Here is a 14,428-nt window from a genome sequence, read left to right on the forward strand (position 1 = left end):
CTTCATCAAAGTTGTCTGAACCAGTTATGAGATCAACATAAAAATCATTTCAAATGGACTTACATGCAAGTAGAAATTCATTTTCATTTGCAATTTGAATTAAACACTGTGTGGCCAAATGCGTAGCGTTTTATCTACTGATCTGGAGAATCAATCCAGAGTATACATTGTCAATTAGAATCACTTGATTTAACTAATATCTGACGATACATTTTAGCTATGTCAGAAGTAATGACTGAATAGTCCTTTTTGAGGTTGGAATTGTTGCTTAGCTTTCTTTCCAAAGATTCAAATCTATTCTTAGCACTGATTAAGGAATCACCTATCTGAATGTTATTATTTTTGTGTGGTAACATGACAAATTTGCCGTGATTGTTTCAAGTAGTACTGTTTTGAAAATGTTTTTCACATGTTGAGGTTTCGTTTCCTGAAGCATCAGAAGTAATTTCTTCGATTTTCCAAAATTGTTCAAGTATGTTTGATAGATTTTTATGATCGTTTCGTACAAGAAAAGATGTGACATTATTGTTGCCTTTAATGTTATTAGGAAGGCAACTGGTATTTATATATCGCAATTTATTTTCCTGTAAAAGATATCTGAAACTACGAATGAATTTCCCAGAAAGGATAAGACTCAAGTAGAATTGAGCTCCAATCAGCAAGTCAATATTATTTGCTATATTGAATTTGGGATCTGCTAAAAATGTATTATGAGGAAGATTAAGATGCAAAATGTAAGTTTTGGAATGTTAAATGCAAGTTGATGGAAGGCAGTCAAATATATCAGGTAAAACAGCACATTTTACCTTTAATGAAACATTCTTTTATCGAGTGTGTAATGTGTTACATTGTATTTGGATTGAGAAAATGAGTTATTTATGCCTGAAATTGATAGATCATTTTTATTAAGTTTGATTAATTTTCGGCCTAATTTATACGTGCAAAAATTTGCCTGGCTACCAGAATCTAATAAGATTCTACATGAATAATGATTACCATATATGTCATTAGTATTACATAACACCTGTTGACAGAACTATATTTTCGATTGATTGATTTTTAAATGAACAATAAATTATACTTTGGCTTTCTGTCTTAGAATGATTAATTTTGTCCATATGAATGAATCTATTGTGTTTCTTTCCACAAATCTTGCACAGACTTTTTGTATAACATTGATTAATAGAATGGCCCTCACATAAACCATTAAAACAATAATTATTTGCCAAAAAGTTTTTACGATCATCAATAGACAAATTTAAAAATATCTCACATTGAAGTATGTAATGATTTGCATTATACAAAATGAACATTGATTAAAATTGGATTTTGTATAGTAACTAATATTATGTCTTTTGTCTTGTTTAGTAGGATTTAAATTAAAACGTTTGGTTAAAGATTGGGTTGTATTTTTATGACATTATTATTTTGGTTTCGTTATCTTTACTCAATTGTGTGTTTGATGTGGATGGATTAATATTTTCTAAAAGTTGTTTAGAATTTCGAAATTCTATAAAATCTTTAAAAGTAGGAAATCTTTGATTTGACTACCTTTCCTTCCATAATCTTGAAGTATTATAGTCCAATTTTGATGTTAGAAATTGGATGACAATAATTTCATGTGTTAATAGGAAGTTGTATTGCTTCAAGTGAATTTACATATATTTCATTAATAAATTATTTACGGATTCTTTTTTTATAGAATCTTATAATGCACTCAGCATTATGACATACAATTATATATTTGTTGTCAACTCGTATTTTTAACAATTCTAATTCTAATTCTCACTGGTAAATTTTTAATGATAGCTAAAGCTTCATCCTTCAAATATGAATGTAAGTAGTGTAATTTTTTTATATTATTCAAGTCATCTCTTTTATGAACTAAATCAATAAGTATATTAAAATTGTGCTGCCACTCTTAACACATTACCTTTAAGTACAGGCATATTAATTGGCTGTAATTTTGTTTAATTGATATAATTGGTCTAACTTCTTGATAGATTTTTTCTGATTTTATAGTACACAAATCTTCTTCAATTTGTATATGATCAGATTCTACAACCTAGTCAATAAGAAGATTCCTTAACTTAATTTATAAGATGGCAATATCACCTTGTATAGGATCATAATTGTGAGTAAATGTTCCAATCCTAGTTATTGAGGCCTTAACTAATCATCTTTAATTAATTTCTCCATTTCCAAAATAGTATTAAATTAATGTAAATTATTGATAATTTGAAATAATTAAATGATATGATAATAATGATGCAACAATGGAAATTAAATGTAATAATAAATTAAAAGATATTACGATAAATAATGTTGTGTAGATATAATTGTTGCCATCCCTGGTTGTATGAAGTTTTTTGAAGATTCTTGAAAGATTGTAGATTATATCCGTAATGCCAGAAGACCAAAGTTGGTAATTCTTGAATGATTTTTTTGTTTTAAATTGTCCGCAGTTCTTGTAGATTGAAAAAAATGTAGAATTCTTAAAAATGTTGATATGATTGATGTATATCCGGCCCAGAGAACCAAAAAATGATGTATGATGAAAAGTGGTGCTGGTTTAAGTTATTATATATATTTTATTGCGATTGAAATATTATTTATACATATAACATTAATTGTTTGAATGTGATTAAAATATAACATTAATTTTAACCGTTTCATTACAGCTGTAAATATTTTTGTACGTGAAATGAACTGAATATTAGAACTGGAACTGAACTGGTGTAGAACTGGACAATAATGTAGTGAAGAGCTTACTTATGTAATGTTGGTGGAGCTGCTGATTTGTCAGGAGCGGAGTGCATCTGAACAGTCTAAAGATTGGAGTGAATCTGACCAAAGCCAAAGATCTTTAAAAAGTCCTATATTAAATAAAAATTAAAGTTCCAACTTTTAAAAAGGAGCAACAAAAAATTGAACATTTATAAGAGTATTTAAAAATTAAATAAGTACTTTAAATAACACTGAGTCTTAACAAAAATTGAGTTAAGACTCTATTCTGTTTGCCAAAAACACAGCCAAATTCTATTTGTTCCAGATTTTTCCTCATGGCAAGCCTAATGTACATGTTTGAAAGTAATGGCTAAAAATAATACTCTGAAATGTGAATGAATACCCTTTCACATTTACAGATAGCTAAAATTGTTTACTTTAATTAAGTTTTTTAAATTGGCATTTTTTTTAACTATGAATACGAATGTCTTCTGACAAATTGGAATATATTAATAACGTGACAGTTTATGGCATTTATTATTGGTTACAGGCGTCATCTCTTAAAAAGAAAGATATGTTACTTCAGGACCTTACCTCAGAGTGTGAATTACTGAGAAAGCAGTTGGAAATATCTGAGGCATTGAAGGCAGATCTAGAAAATGTTCAACAAAATTATCAGGTTTCGCTATTATTGCTATATTGTTTCTGTATTGTTATCCTAATTAAATAGCTGTTAATACAAAGTTGTCACCTGACATTATTTTATCTATAGTAAATTCATTTTTTGGGAGCATCTGCTTCGTAATGTGCTTTTACCTGCTTTTTCACTGTACTTGTGCTTAATGAAATTTTGTTAGTAGTTTTATTAAATGTATAATTTTGTTAAGTGTTTTTCAATGTATTAAATCTTTTGCTGGCCAAACAAACAAATAACATCCAACTCATAACATTAACAAAATTTTTTCTACTGTATTAATGATGTAAACACACTTGTTTCTTTTTAAACATCCTTAATGTACAACTTTCCAAAAACATGGGCTTAATAAGAAATTTAACTGCATCACATACAACCCAATGGTGTTCTGCAACCTCCAAATAAGTAAACATGGTAATTGAATGATTTGAAATAAAGAATAGTATCATTTCCAAAGCTTCACTGAATGAAGCTTTTTGTGCCTATGTCAGCTGTGAAGAGGCAAGCATATTGAAATATAGCTTATAGAACAATTTCTGTAATTGTGCTGTTCATCTTTACTTTTTAATTTTTAACTAATATTATTATATATACTATATTATTTTAACTTTGGTGGATACTTTTCTATGAGGTGAGGTGTTTTTGATTTGTATATTATTTTTTTTTTTATAAAATTCATTTTAACAGAAAATTCAGTTATAGCTCAGTCAATCTAGACAAAATGAGTGAAATAAAATCCTGGGCATTTTGAAAATTGGCACAGTTTGTTCCATGGTACTGAAGTTTTAAAAAAAATAATCCTGATTGGTAGGGGTGAGCTAGAAGAAGGAAATATTATAGGACATTTTTTCAGCTTTAATTTTTATGTATACAATTTTTCATTACAAGTGAAATAGGAGATAGGAGCAAAAAACTAAAAAAAGTCACCTTTAAACCTCACCCCTCATGCTCACTCGCCACTCATCTTTATTCTATTTTCTTCAAACTCTAACAAGGAACAACTGTTCTAATTTTCAAATCTCCAGGATTTATTTCTCTTGATTGACCTTTTTGTGTCTAATTTGACTGGGCTATTAATAATTGGGTAATATTGTATAGTTATTGGTAAATTTTACGAATATAACATAAACTTTTAAGTGTTTTTTCTAAAATAATTTATTAACAAGTTTAAAATAAATCTCAATAATAAAAACAACCTGCAAATATGACTTTTTTCCTAAATATGTTTTTGATAGCCTATATGAAATAAATAATAAAAGTAATATTCATTATCTTTAACAACATGCAAGTGAAAATAAGCTTATAATGAATTCATATTTTACTGCATTTACTTAGAAAAGAAGTTCACCTTTCAAGTACCTTATCAATTTTTTTTGTTTAGTTTGATTGTTTGATTCTTATTTCATCAATCTTTTTATTAAACCTTTATTTATTATAAACCTTTTTATTTTTAATCAATTGACATATTTATCCTGAGTATTATTATTTTAGTAAAATAATAATAAATTTCATACTATGGCTAGTTATTTCCTTAGAGAAGTTACTCAAAAATATCAAATAATAATAAATCTATGTATAAAACAATATCCACATAAGCAGCAAAATTGTTTTTGGTTGATTAAAATAATTCGAGCCCTTTTCAGAAAAGTCAGTTTTTAGAAATTGAAGTATATAGTTTCTATTAGAAACTATCAGTTCTCACTGAAAAATTAAAGTACTATCTATTTCTATGAAATAAGTAGAAAAATTGTATGGAAAATTAGATTTTTGTTCCCTATTAATAACAGTTTTTATCTGTTTACTGTTCTTTGTATAAGTATGTTTAGTGGAGCCCACTAGGTTGGTCTAGTGGTGAATGCGTCTTCGCAAATCAGCTGATTTCGAAGTCAAGAGCTCCAAAATTCAAATCCTAGAAAATGCAGTTACTTTTATATGGATTTGAATACTAGATCGTGGATACTGGTGTTCTTTGGTGGTTGGTTTTGAATTAACCACCAATCTCAGAATTGGTCGACCTGAGACTGTACAAGACTATACTTCATTAACACTTATCATCCTTACACTTATCAATACATATCATCCTTATTTATCCTCTGAAGTAATACCTGACAGTGATTCCCAGAGGCTAAACAGGAAAAAATTATATTTAGTGCTATTGTAAAGCCCTATATCCTTTTAATTTTTGATATGCTGGCGTTCATTTTTAAACAGAGAATTGGCAATCTGTACAGGAAAAACTACTAAATGAAAAGGAAATATTCTAAAGTGTATAAAAAAATTCTGAACAGTATGTGGAAGAAATCAAGGTCTGCTGCTATGGAAAACTGGAGGATATCAATAATAAGGGTGGAGAAAGCAAGTTCATTGATGCTTTGCAAATTATATAAATTGCTTTTATTATTTAAATAGCTATTTACATACTGAATTTTTAAAGCTTGATCTAGAAAATGTGTTAATAGATATTATATTTTTTGTTAACAGCATGAAAAAACAATTTGTGGGAGTTTAAGAGCAGAGATTCACGAGCTGGAACATTTACATAACTCAAACCTGACTGTTATATCTGAACTTGGTGAAAGAAATTCTACATTAACTCAAAACTTAGAAGCATTGAAATCTGGGTTGTCTGTTAGCAATAACAAAATAGAAAAATTAGAGGAAGCTATTGCTGGTTATAAAAATGAATTAATTAGTTTAAACGCAAAGTTATTATTAAACGAAAAAAGAATTGAGGAACTTGTTGTAATAGAAGAAGAATATAATGTTCTTCTAGATTCCCACAAAAAATGTGATAAGATTAAAGTTAAATTAATATCTCTTAATGAAACACATGCCCAACTGCTTGTTGATAATGAATTGTACGTATTGTTTTTATTTTTTTATTAATTAATGATTTATTTATAATAAGATCTAATACTATATGTTTTGGTTGAATAAGGTCTAAATGTGTAAAGCAAATTTTTTTTTGCGATACGGAATAGTTGTTTCCTGCTGTTAACTTTGCTCATGTATTGGCCCACTGTCTGTTTTGGTATGATAGAGCGAGTGTTGTCATGCTAAAACAAAATCGCTCAGGGTAGCATCCCTCATAATTTATTTTTTATGTCTCTTCCAAGAATTTTCAATATTTCACAAATGTATCAACATTCTTGATAATGAATCGTACATATTGTTTTTTTTTTTTTTTTTATTTATTTGTAATAAGATCTAAATACTACATGTTTTGGTTGATTAAGGTCAAAATTCAACAAGCAAGACACCATTTTTGGCTTAAAAAACATTATCCATAAGCTTCTTTATTTGATGTTCTTGTTTGAACTTTGGTCAATGAGGTAATAATTGTTGCAATTGTATTTACTGATACTTTGTCTCATCATTCAGATAATCGTCTCAAGTAACAATGCAATTAACCAATTACTTCCTTTACCATAACGTAACAAGGTGTGTTTCCTTGAATATGTAAGTTACAATCTTCAGCTGCCTTTTTATAGCCCAACCTTTTCAGGAAAAAGTTTGTAAATCAAAGATTGTGAAACATCAAAAACAGTTGTGACATGGTGAGGAACTAGTTTTCTCAGATTTTTCGTCTGTTTTTTTCAATTAAATCATTAGCTACCACAGACACCCAGTCATAAAAGTTTGCCCTTCACGAAGCTTTTGTCTTGTTTTAGTGTCACTTATAATATTTGCCTTTAAATTTCAGCTACAGAGTAGGTTTTTTCAGAAAAAATCACATTACTCCTTGTACTTTACTCTTTGTGGGATGATGAATTGTAGTCATTACAAATGGATGAATATAAAAAACTAACCACAAATAACTGAACTGTTGTTGTTAACAGTTGGTTGATTTAAATAACAGGTTTATGCAAGCTCTGTTTGTTTACATTGTGTATATAGGTGACAAATTCAAAATTCACCAATGAGTGTACATTGATGTCGAAAGACACCGCCTATAGTCTTTTAATTAAAAGATTATTTAAATGAATTTTATCTTTAGGCCAATTATTATTTAAATAATGTAATTTCTTCTTTACCAAATTTTAACATTGTTATAACTTCAATTTAAAACAATGTTATTATAAAATATCCATATAAGTAAGATTTGGGTATGCTGCACCATTAACAATAAAAATTTTTTTTTCTAAATAAATGTGACTGGCCTTGTACAAATGCGATAGAAATGATTAGTGTTTATGCAATATAACACTATGAGCTCAAATAAAAAACTGTAGCTCTACCGTACAAGGACTTACTGATGAATGTATATACTGAAACTAGGGGAATTCAGTAAGATCTCATTAAATTTGTTAAAATGGTTTCTAATTTGCTCACAGTGATTAACCTCTTGAATCACCTGAAGAGGAGTTAGATTGTTAAGGATTTTTATGTCAATTTTGTGTACTTTTATTTCATTTTCTGTTATTTGGTAATTAACTTAATTTTTGTAATTTAGTGTAAGGTATGAAAACAGTGTCGTAAAACAAGATCTTCATACACTCCGTGTAGATTTTCAAGAAGCCACCAAAAATTGGGCAAATTTGGAAAAGGAACTTATAAAAGATAACAATGAAAATAAGATTGATTTTGAAAAGAAGTTGGCAGAGTTAAATCAGGAAATGGTAAGTTTAAATTATCAGCAATGTTGGAAATAATTTTTTTCTTATCAATCTAATTGGTATTCGTTTTCATGGTTTATTGACAACTAAACACTGTACAGTTTTTTATATATTCTCATTTATATGAATGACTGATTTAAAAGAAGTTAATATCACTTGTGTCATTCCAAATAATGGATTAACATTGAAAATGGAAATAAAATTATTCATTTGACAGTCTGACTCAGTGTTATGAAAGCTACCCATACAGATTTGACTACATTCAAATTCAGCAAAACTAACAACGTAAAATATATTGTCAGTGAATGTCACAGAACAAAATATTAAAAATATTTTAACATATAAACTTTTAACAATATGTTAAAAGTCAAAAGAACATGTATCTATTCTGGTTTGAGTGAAAATAATAATTATTAATCTTGGTAAATTTATAAATCTATTTCCTTTATAATCATTTACTCATTGTCAGCAAAGTATCAGTCTTATAAAAGTATGTAGTTGGTAACTCATACCTTTAAGTGATTGAAGTTAATGATAAAAGTAAATTTTTTTGCTAGTCAATAATTACAGCAAATCCAGGAATTATTTAAATACTGATAACTATTTTGTATCAGGCAACGCTGACTCCAATTCTGTCGATCTCTGTGGTGGAGTGGTAGCAACTCAACCATTCATCTGGAGGTCATGGGTTAGAATTTTGATCAGCCATGGAATTTTCATAACTACAAAGATTCCATGTTCATATTTCCACACATAAGATTTGATCTTATATGATGAATTAATGTGACAAAAAAAATCTAATAGTTCATTTCAACAGAAAAATGCTACTTAAGAGTAAGTGAAATAAAATAAAATTTAGTCTATATAATTTCTGCATTCTTCATGGATCATTGGAACTAGTTCTCATTCTGCAGTAATACTTATTTAGGTATTTTAGGTTATTACAAAACCAGTAGTTGAAGATTACAATCAGGAAGGATTAAGCTGTGTAATGTGCCGCATTGTTGAGTAAATATCTGTGTTACTTTAAAATACTTTAAATAAAATAGCTAGCTGAATGTAGTGATAATATTATTAAAAGTAATCCTAGCTTGTGATACAAAGGATCCAGATCACTTACCGACTTCCAAATATACTTTGGATGTGACAAGTCTGGTACATAAATTTGTTATATTCCATTTTATTGACTTTTGTTTGCAGTGGTTTTTGCTGACTAGAGTTAATGCAGGTGAATGTGTATTATTAATGAAAAAAAAAGATCAATGGGAAATATATGCTAGTTTTGTACAATGGGAAATATATGCTAGTTTTGTACTATGTGTTTCAGAATGGATATTTGGGGTTTTAAAGTTACAAGGGCTATTCAGAAAGTAAGGAACGTTTTGGAATTTTAAAAAACCAAATACAAGAAAATCTTTTTATTATATACATGTGAAAGAGGGACTAAAATACTACTTTTCAACATAATCACCATACAAATTCAGGCACTTATCATAGCGGTGGACAAGCTTTGAAATTCCTGCGTCATAGAATTCTGCTGCCTGTGATCTCAACCACTCAGTGACGCGTACTTGGAGCTCCTCATTGTCGTCAAAATGCTGTGTTGCTAGCCAGGTCTTCATTTTCGGGAACAAGTGAAAATCACTTGCAGCAAGATCTGGACTGTAGGGGGAATGAGGAAAAACTTCCCAGGGAACAAGTTCGAGTTCTTGCGTACAGTTTGCCGTGTGAGGTCGGGCATTGTCATGCAAAAGCTAAATTTTGGATGACAATTTTCCTCGGCGCTTGTTTTGGACAGCTCTCCTAAGGTTTTGCAATGTTTGGCAGTACCGCTCACAAGTTTATTGTTGCACCACGCTCGAGAAAATCAATAAGAACACCTTGCCGTCCCAGAACACTGTTGCCATGATCTTCCTTGCCGACAAAGTTTGCAGACATTTCCTTGGTTTTTTAGGGGAACTTGTGTGCCCCCACTCCATGGACTGTAATTTTGTCTCACAATTCACATGTTTCACCCAGGTTTCGTCTCCTGTTACGATTCGATCCAGTAGTGCATCTCCCTGACTGTGGTAGACCTCCAAAAACGTCAAAGCTGCCCCCATTCGTTGTTTTTATGGTGATCTGTAAGCATTTTTGCCACCCATCTTGCACAAAATTTGTGGTAGCCTAGCTTCTGTGAAACAATTTCAAACAATAAAGTCCGTGAAACTTGTGGGAAACATAGAGAAAGCTCAGTTATTGTGAAACGTCGGTTTTCACGAATCTTTTCGTCAACTTTGGAGACCAGATCGTCAGTCACAATGCTCGGACGTCCACTCATCTCTTTATCGTGAACGTTTGTTCGGCCATTTTTAAACTGAATGCACCACTTCCTGACAGAACTTTCACTCATTACATTGTTCCCGTACACTTCACACAGTTCCCGATGAATTTCTATTGGTTTTAAACGAATCACAGACCGCACCTCACAACTGGTGGGATTTTCGATTGCAGCACACATTTCAAATTTGTATATAAAAAAAACGGGCAGTGCAAAGATGTTCCCGTTGTCACAGCTGGACGCTGACTGAGGTGCCGAGCACGATCATACCAATATGTACGCGATTATCGTGCGCCTGGCGGCGTCAGGTGGAAATGTACCTTACTTTCTGAATAGCCCTCGTACATAATATTTATTAACATTTTTTTCTATAAGTGTTCAATGTAACCACCAAAGAAAGTCTTTGTCACAATGCATCATCATCTGTAAAGCTACTATGCAAACCATAATCTCTAGACTTTAGAGCTCGCACCTAGATGAAACTAATTGAGTTGCTCTTTAATTTCATGTATAATAATTAATCAGTGCTCTGAAACTTGAAAAATATTTCATAGCTTTAAAATCCCGATTTTGTTAAATAGTTTTAAAAAAAGTAGTAATTGCAAAAAGCCAAAAATAATGAAGCTATATGAATAAAATTGTTTTATTTTAACAGAAAAAGTTTATCACAATCGTTAAAACAATCTGATTATTTTTTAATGGTTTATCAAATGTAGGGAAACAACTGGTATTATAAGATTAGCAAATTTCAATTTTCTATTTCCATGAAGCAGTAAAACCAAGAATTAAAAACAATTGTTTTGTAAAGACCAAATAACTAGAAAAATGCATAATTATTTTTTTTAAATACAAAAGTTATTTAAAAAAATAATTAGTTTGTATTAAATAATATAATGATTTTAATAATTTATTCCAAACCTTTTGTCATAGATGTAACCATTCAATAGTGCTACTGTTCTCACCTTTGCATCAATTAATGTTAAATGCCAGTGGGTTTTTTTTTTTAGAATGTGGTTGAAAACTGTGTCATTGAATTTAAATGGATAAATGATACTCAACTGCTACTTTACATGGATACATCTACTTAAATGGATACTCTTGTTTACAACTTCTCAAACCATTGTTTCTTACATATAATATTTGCTGCTAAAAAAATTTACTTTTAATTTAATTTTAATTTAACTTTTAATTTTTAAAAAATTTAATTTTATTTAGATGTCTAACTTATACAAATAGATTGACCAGCATTCTCAATGACCCACTTCTATACAGATTAAAGAAAAACAAAGATAAACAAAACAGAAAAAACCTTTGTTGTAAAAAATTCTGAAAAACAATTATAAAGTAAAAAAAAATCTGAACAGAATTTGGTTTCCAGAACAACAAACCAAACAAACATACAGCTCATTGTAATTTAGATATATGGAAATATTTGACAGCACAGTATTCTACATTGGTCAAATGGACCATGGACAAAAGTACAGCAACTAACAATACTGGTTTATGTAGTTAAAAAAAATTAGTTTTTAATTATTTAATTTCATTTATCCCTACCCCTTTATTTTTCCTGATTTAGTTGTCTATGTGAAACATGATTGATGGTAATTGCATGGTTTTACAAAAATTGAAAATAGATATACAGTATTTATAATGTTTATATAATTTCAGTCTATTGGTTTAAATGTTCATAATTATAATCAGACAAATCAGTAATAATAATAATAATAATAATATAATAATAAGTGATTATTATAGTCGTTAAAACCACAATAATAATCAGGATAATAGTATCAATAAACAAAGTAAATAATAATATTACATATCAATAACAAACAGATCAAACAATTAATACATAACATAATCAAAACAGTAAACACAACATAAAAAGAGAGCATAATACATGACTAATTAACAAAAAGTAACAGTCATAATATTATACATCAAATAATCATAAATGTCAATAGTTAATAAATCAAGATTACACATAAGACATTGTTTAAAATAAATAGTTCGGAATTTATTCCAGGTAGATAAATAGAAAACTAGAATTCAGACCCATTAACAAAAGAAACCGCTAGTCTTAAGCCTTTTCAATCATTAGTTTTGCTTGTAACAATATTATAAAGTTGCAAATAAATATCTTTCTCTATCTACCCTAACAGTTTATGAATGAAATTTATTACATTATTTGTTTTATAACGTTTCCCAGGAGATATTTATACTACTAGCCTCATTAACTGATTAACTCATTAACTTGGGACCAGACCCAAGATGAAGCTTGTGAATGATGCTTTCACTTCTGGTACCTTTTCTCATGATAGAACGAACAGGTGTCCATTGTGTGTCCGCAGACATTGTAATAAAAGACGATTGTTAAATGGACCAGTGCCTTACAAGAAGGATTTATTTTTGTCCCTTTTTGGATTCTTCCAATTATTATTATATTTTCTATAACTTTCATAATAATTGCTCAGTACCACTATTTGCTCAGTCTTTTTACTATTTATATATATATATATATATATACATACACACACACACACACACCTTCCTCCCAGTTGGAGGGAGGTTCAGCCAGTCACTCATACAGTAACAGTGGCAGTGGCTGTGTTCGTTGAGCCAGATAGCGCCATATAACTTCACACCCCTTAAAAAAATTTGAATTAAAAATAAAAAAGTATTTGCAAGTCCATATTTACTGAATATCTCATTTACTATACTCTGAATTGGGAGAATTTACTGTCATTGTTCAAAACTCTTTTTATTTAAAAAATCTAGCAGTTGCTTTATTGATATGAGGAATTACACTCTCCATCAGGTTGACTTCGAAAGTAAAAAATAACTGTGTTTCAAAAAAATTCAAAAGTCTGTTTAACCCTTGAAACTCTGAATGAAACTCAAAAAATTTAGGAATTGGTTTTTAATCAATGTTCATAATCAATCAGTTCAAACCCAGCTCACACAGTGATACACTCACAGTTCACAATTCATTGAAGTTTTTGCTTCAAGCGGCAAAGGTTTATTACTACATATATTTTTTTTGAGATGAAATACATCTAAAAATCTTCTCAGTTATGTCAAGAAACATGGGTAAAATTTTAGTACCAATAGACCAAGTATTTTTTTTTTTTGTTTATCTCGAACAAACAATAATCCTCTTACTCTTTATACATAGTGATCAACATAAAACTGAATATAACTGCTGCAGAATCGCAGTAGAGGTTATATTAGAATGAAATTTTATGAATGATATGGATAAATTAAATAAGAAAAACATAAAACTTTATTTAAATGTGGCATTCATTTATTAACTTATTGTTGCAAAAGATACCTTGGGCTTTGATGCACGTTTGTGCTCAACTGATCATATTGATATTCGTCTGATGCAAAATGTTGTCAATTGCGTTGATTTATCATTGAATGTTCATTTTCAGTTCAGCAGTATTGTGGGGATAAGTTGTATAAACTTCAAGTAGCCCCAAAGGAAAAAATCGTAAGTAACAACTCTTGGGAATGTGGAAGTCACCGTCCTCTTGCTGACAGCTCATTGTCTGTCTATTTTGCTTGTTGCACAATTGTAATGTGGTATGGTTTCAATTTTAATTTATGAAGAATTTTGTGACAAGCTATGTATTTAACACCATATTGTTGGGATAACTTGCATAGTGATTTTTTTGAACTGGCAGTAATTCTCCTTACTATATTGGCAGTGGCCTGTCCTAACAGAAGGTTGCCTATTTTGTTAAGCATCTGAAACTGAACCGGTTGTATGTCATTTTTGAACCAAATCATGTATGCTACTCTTCGCTGGAATACAGACATTTGGGCATTTTTATACTAATACTTGATGTGGTTCTTCAAATAATCCAGAACAAGAATAGGCCTCAACTATACCTGTCTTCCCCTGGATCAAATAAGTCATTTTACACAAACACAACTGGACTGCAAAAAAACATATACTGCACTGACATGTAACCACATGTAACAGTATATATAAAACATGATTCACCATCATTAGGTTATTGGTATATGTACATTTTCTACTTCAAATTTGATAACTATTGTAAATAA

This window comes from Lycorma delicatula, chromosome 1, assembly GCF_047948215.1.
Source record: "Lycorma delicatula isolate Av1 chromosome 1, ASM4794821v1, whole genome shotgun sequence".
Lineage (NCBI taxonomy): Eukaryota > Metazoa > Arthropoda > Insecta > Hemiptera > Fulgoridae > Lycorma > Lycorma delicatula.